Source organism: Vulpes vulpes, chromosome 5 (genome assembly GCF_048418805.1).
Source record: "Vulpes vulpes isolate BD-2025 chromosome 5, VulVul3, whole genome shotgun sequence".
NCBI classification, from domain to species: Eukaryota; Metazoa; Chordata; class Mammalia; order Carnivora; family Canidae; genus Vulpes; species Vulpes vulpes.
Window position 1 is genome coordinate 86,464,295 of NC_132784.1, and position 6,875 is coordinate 86,471,169.

The following is a 6,875-nucleotide window of genomic DNA, read 5'->3' on the forward strand; positions in this document are numbered from 1 at the left end:
CTTCTATTAAAAATGAAATTAAAATAAATAAATAAATAAAAATAAAAGGAAAAAAATGAAATTGACCATCACAGTATAGTAGAGTTCAAAAGTTCACCAGTAACACAATTATAAGATTGTAGGGCTGGAATCACCTGATTGCATGGTGTGATCGTATAATGATGGTCACAGAGAAGCAATGGATGCAGTTATAATTTAGTGCCTTAAAATTAAAGCATGGAGGAGCTGAGTGTATTGAGAGAGTAATTCAGACTTCTTTACACAACAGGTGGCATGAAGCAATAACAACTGTGGTTTTTTTAGAACTTGCATTTTTGTGGATGGAGAGCAACAGAGGAGTTCTGTCTGTTGCAGTAAATTCTTACCACCATTGAGGCTACATCCAGTCATGTTCCCAAGAAGGACATGTTTCCACCAAAGAGTGGAAGGAAGGACTAAAAAAACAAAACAAAACAAAACAACAACAACAAAAAAAAAAAAAAAAAAAAAAAAACACTGCAGGACTCTTGAATATTTAGGTTATGATCTAGAAACACTAAAATCCTTGAGGCTGTTTCATGAGGGCAGCTTAAATTGACACCAGTTAATGGAGTCTCAGAACATCATACATTTCTACTTTTTGTTAGTGAGGAAGAAATTCAAGAAAAACATGAATGTGTATTGTTTACTGAATAAGATTTAGTGCCATAAAATATACCAATGCACCGTGTGTCGTGTTTGAAACACTCTAGTCTACCTGCTAAGGAGTCCGTGGATGTCAGTGCAGGATTTAAGGAGCAGACATTATCAACGATTTATACTTGGAGAAGACAAAGTAAAGAAAAAAGTAACATATTAAGTTGCATACATTTGAAAGGACACTTTATGGAATCTCAGAGACATTTCTGGAATTTAATGTAAAAAATAAATTCAAAAAGTAATTCGGAGCATTATATGAAACTGGGCTGGGCAGATTATAGAAAATGTGAGTGAAGCCCTAAGACTGTCAGTTGGTGCCTAGAACCTGCATAGGTTCTTCAGTCCTGGATAAATTGTGCCAAGACAACATGTAAGTATAATATTTCTTTATCCCATTAATTCTAGAGGAAATCCTAAGATTTCCAGGTATGACAGCCCTACCGTAAATTTGTAAAACACTGGTCTGCACATGTGTGCAGGCCCCGGCCCCGCATCCATGTCTCTGTTACTGGGACTCACTAAACCACATGAATCAGTAGGAAGCATATTGTCATAACAACTTCAGCATAAAGCAAATTTGAAGCCAGTTCTTCCTTCATGACTCTCACTAGGTGGTTCTGCAAAAAATCCCTTCAATTTGTGTATCTTTAAACCCTCACATGAAAAACAGAGCCTCATTACCCCTCTGTGTCAGATGATTGTGTTGGTATCCAAGTTAAAAATGAGATTGGGGCACCTGGGCGGCTCAGTTGGTTAAGCATTTGTCTTCAGCTCAGGTCATGATCTCAGGTCCTGAGATCCAGCCTTTGTGGGGCTCACTGCTCACTGCAGAGTCTGCTTCTCCCTCTTCCTCTGCCCCTTCCCCCTCTCGGGCTCTCCCGCATGCTCCCTCTCTCGCAAATAATTAATTTAAAAAATCTTCAAAAGTGAGATAAATTTATAAAGAAAAGATAGCATGGAAATCAACAAACAGATCAATAGTGCTTATTAGAAATTTAAAAAATAAACCCCTACTTGTACTGTAGTTATGGTTTTTGAAAAAGACACCAGAGCAGTCCAATGGGGGAAAGGAAAAAGGATTTTCATCAAATGATACTGAAATAAATGGTTATTTTGTGGGGGGAAAAAAATCTATTTCTACCTCACAGTATACACAAAAGTTAAAGATGCTTTGCAAACTTAACCCTGAAGCTAAAACTGTGAAGCTTTTAGAGGAAGATATTGGGGAATAGTTTCAAGATTTGAGGCTGGGGACAATAAATATTTTTTAACTAGATAAGGGCAAATACAAATAAAAATAAGAGGCTTAGTTGTTCCTGTTGAAAATAAGGGAAGAGACTCCCCCTCCTTTTTCTTAGAGCATATCCTCTGAAAATTTTTAATTCTAAATTATTTTGCCACCCTTCAAAATGTATATAAATCTTTTTAAGGCTATACAACCCGCTGGTTAACATTAAGATGCAGGAATGTCTGTCTCAAGGACCTGGGGAGCCATCAATTTGAAATATAAACATCAAGGAAGATAGCTCTACAGTTCTCGGTTTCTGCGGGAAAGTAGGAACCTAACTTTGGGGGATGAATAGCTCCAAATTGTAAAACTACCTCTTGTTTCTATATTATAAATATATGAGAAAGATTTTTCTTCCCTTAGATAAAGCCGATTAGCTATCACAAATAGTTATCCCAACTACCCAGTAAATTTCAGATGAGCTACATGTGACAAACCCAAGCCCTCTCATTTGAGGTTAGTCATTGTTTATTTTCAAAACTTGCATGTGGGTTGTGTCTGCTCTGCTCCATAAAAAAGTGACCTTTCTTTCTTGACAACACTTAGTGGATTTCTTGTAAAGTACATCACATTCTGATTTAAGAAATATTCAACAATAAAAGTTCATTTTTTTTAATCTTTTCTACTTTGATGGAGAGGTTTTCTGGATTGGAAGGAGATTTTAGCAATATTTCCCCAACAATTCTGACAATAAGGACAGTTCCTGCGATGAGCAGATCCATTAAAAGTCTATGGCCACACACCAGTAAGGCACCCTGTGCATAAGGAGTCTTCCTTGTAGCTCTCTTCTCTTTTGGAATATCAACTGAATTCCAAATTGGAGATTTTACTATTGAATAAGCATGTGTTGTTCTGGAGTTTGGGCTCCAGACTCTTAACAGGATCATTATATGGTTGGAAAGTTTGGAAAGCCAGAAATGTTGCATACTGATCTTTCCCTTCAAGCTAATATCTTTCTTTCACGTCTCGAATGAATAAATGGGAACTCAATCTTGCAGTGCTAGGGTCAGTTCTTTTAATCTGGATTAATTAACATATTGTTGAGGCCTCCTTCCAAGCAAATGGATTATTGATATATATGGGATAAACATCACTCTAACAAAAAAAAAAAAAAAAAGTTAAGACTGACTTGAAAATCTAGAAGAAAAGGATGAGGGAAAAATGGAGGAGAAAATGCAGAATTAAAGGCATTTTGTCTTTCACAGAGCCTTCCTCCTCTTCCTCTTTTGTCTGCTATTCTTGGTCCTGCTCCCCCTGCATGTTTTATCTCTTCCTACTAAAACTGACTCCAGATAAGGGAGAGGTGATGATATTCTAGATGGGTGATTACCTTCATTAGTGGATTTTCCTTAAAGATGGACGAAGGAGGGGCACCTGGCTGGCTCAGGCCATGATCTCAGAGTCATGGGATTGGGCCCTGTGTTGGGCTCTGCACTGAGTGGGGAGTTTGCTTGAGATTCTCTCCCTCTCCCTCTGCCCGTTCCCCAACCTGCTCTCCTTCTGTCTCAAATAAATAAAATAAATCTTAGAAAGAAAAGATGGTTGAGGGTACAGTTTCTTTAGCTGATAATGAATTACCTGCTCTGTTTGAAGACACAGGTTTATGTGCCTTATGGTCTAGCCTTGAGTCACTTCACGTCTTAGCCCAAGTTATGACTCCAAGAGTTCCTTCTCATACACACACCATATAGCTGGGTGAGCACACATGATAAAGAGGCAAGTTAGAGAATAATTGAGAACTTCAATTTGAAAAAAACAAAAACAAACTCTGTTCCTCTATGAAGATGGGGATTGGCTGCAGTGATCTCTTAGAAAATGACCAGTTGTTAAGCTGAATCTTGGGAAGAAAACCAATGTATCACATACTTTACCTTCTTCTTATCTTACTATGAGGGAAATGAGCCCTTCCTGTGTGGGTCACTAGCAAAGCTCAAGTCGGTGAAGAATCCCAGGGCTACCCTGTTATCCACATGCCTTCCTTGTCAGCTGATAGTTATCCTGTAAAGGCAACTTTCTCCTGTGCCCAGAAGTTTACAAAATACCTAGAAGCATGTATTTATCTTATAACTCCACCCAAGAAGATGCTCTCTGGCTAACATAACCAAAAGACTTTGCTTCTTTGAGGGAATAAATATATCAGAATTCAGAAGGTCTGCACCCTGAAAGGTGTTGTGGCCAAGGAAGCCAGCTATCCACTATCGCTCCTTCCTACAACTACAGTAAACACCCACAGAGAAGGGCTACTCTTGGCAATACTTGAAGGCATTCTGCTTAGAGTGAGCCGAGGGAGGTTGCAGAGGGCTTTCCCACAAGTCAGGTGAGTCCCCCCATTGATTTCCATCAAGTGATTCACTGAGGTTTCTCAAAATTCACTGGTATAAAATGTAGGGGGCCGATTGAAATCTCACTCTAGTCTTAGCAAACTTAGCCTGGACATTCTTGTTAAGTACCCAATCCTAAGTTAAAGAGGAGGTGATAGAATGGCCAGGGCAGACTATTGCTCAAATCTTAGCAGCAGGTAATAAGTTTTGGACAAACTAGTGAGAGACAGTGAAAAAATTAAATACTGCTGTGTTGGCTGCCCAGTCATAATGCTTAATAAAGGGACTAGTCTCAATTTTGGCCAACATTCAAGGGAAGAAAGGACAAAAGGAGACTATGTCATTAGTGCAAGAAGCCAGGAGACTGAAAAAGGATCTGTAAGATAGATCCTGGTGTATGCAGCAGTTGCAGAAACCAAAGAATCGAGAAATCCTAGGACCCAACCCACAGCCAAGAAACACTTAGCCAATGGCTCAAAGTTGAAAGTTTGAGGAAATTTCAGAGGTGGGAACTGGTGACCATACATGACCATACATGTCAGTCATGTTTTCTGAGGCTAATCTGTCCTTGCCTTTTTTGAAAGGTGCTAGTGCTACATACTCTGGAATTTTATCAGAAATTTCTCTTTCCATTTGGTGATGGATTAATACAAGTTGTGGGTATTTTAGTCCAGCCTTCTACTTTCTTTTCCTTTCTGGTGTCCACACAGATGGGTTCTCTACTAAGGAACACACATTCTTTTTTTCTCCTAAGTATCCTGTAAATCCAATGGGGAGAGGTGTGTTGTGCAATTTCAGGGTTGCTTCTGTGCTCCAGATGTACTATTATTGGGGCATATTACGGAAAAACGACCGATTTGGTCATGATGCAACTTCTGAAAGAAAAGTCTGAAACAAGTTGAAGTATTACTCCATGCCCTAGGAAACAATAATTTGATATACAGAACCAATAAAAGCAGTTACCGAAAAAGCAAGCTAGCCATATGTAGAACAATATCTTTGCTTTGTCTAGAGCTTAATCAAAATATCAACTCAGTAAATTATATTATAAATAGTACATCTAAATACCATGTAGAAAGAATATATAAATTATAAGTTAAATTATGAATATACATATAATTAAAAAATATAAAGCTCAATTACAGTAAAATGGTTAGAAACCAATTTAAAAAAAAACAATAATTTTAATAATGGGTCATTTTATTTTTATTTTATTTTTTAAAAATATTTTATTTATTTATTCATGAGAATACACAGAGAGGAGAGAAGGAGAGAGAGAGGCAGAGACACAGGCAGGGGGAGAAGCAGGCTTCATGCAGGGAGCCAAACGCAGGACTTGATCCTAGGACCTCAGGATCAGGCCCTGGGCTGAAGGCAGTACTGAGCCCCCCAGGCTGCCCAATAATGGGTCACTTTATAATGGGTCACTTACTGTGTAATACTCTCATACTTCCAGGAAAGAAGGAAGGTAAATTTGGCAAAGATGGTCAACCACAGAATCATAGCCATTAATCCCTGTAGTTCCTAACCCTGTGATGATTTTGACTTCTGATTTCCATACTACCCTTAATTTTTTCTCTATAATTGATCTATGTTTTTCTATTTCTTTTTTCCTCCCTTCCCCTTCTTCCCTCCATTTCCTTCTTTCTTCCTTTCAATGGATGAGTTCCATACTTTGCTCTGGTTAATGAAGAAATCCCGTATTTATGGCAAAAAAAAATCTCAAGGATTTCAGGATTCTTACCTTTTTCTGTAATCATTGAGGGAAGGAGGGAGAAAGGAAGGAAGGAAGCAAGCTTAGAGACATTTATCTCACTAGAGGGTTTTATAAATATTCAAAATACATAATTTGCTGATAGCCTCTGAAACTAGAAAGTGATGCAAAATTGGCACTTAGGCTTTATTACATTTCTTTATTTCGCAGGAACATATTTATGTTATGTGTGAGACCAATCAACGTCTCAGTGGAAATGAGTACTTTGGTGGGAACTGTTTAATAACTCATTATATAATTCTCAAAGTACTGTGAGTTGTCTGTTACTGGAAGTGTTACCAATCATTGGAGGTCTTAGATTTTGACCATGGTAGGGCATTGGATTAATACTTTCTGAACTTTGGGAAGATGTTGATAATAAGAATCACATGGTTAGCTTATAAACAAACAGGCAAACAGAAGAGAAGATTAAGGTACTAAGTTCCACCCCCAGAAAGTCTGACTGAGTAGCTCTATTATTAATAAGGATTCTTTAGTTTTTAGACATTTCCCAGTGGCTCTGGTGATCACTTAGGTTGGCAAATCACTAATTTTCTCATATAGTACTAATGTTATATAATTTGAATGTCTGGAAATATGCTCATTTTCCCCCAGACTATAATTCTTGAAGTTGGTGGAATATGTGTTACTCATTTAATTATCTTAACATTGAAATAATGTCAGGTACATGCAATTAAAATTTTATAAAACTCAGTGAGGGCACAAATTATTTTACTGATTTAGACAGTGCTATTTTTTTTTAATTTTTATTTATTTATGATAGTCACAGAGAGAGAGAGAGAGAGAGAGAGAGGCAGAGACACAGGCAGAGGGA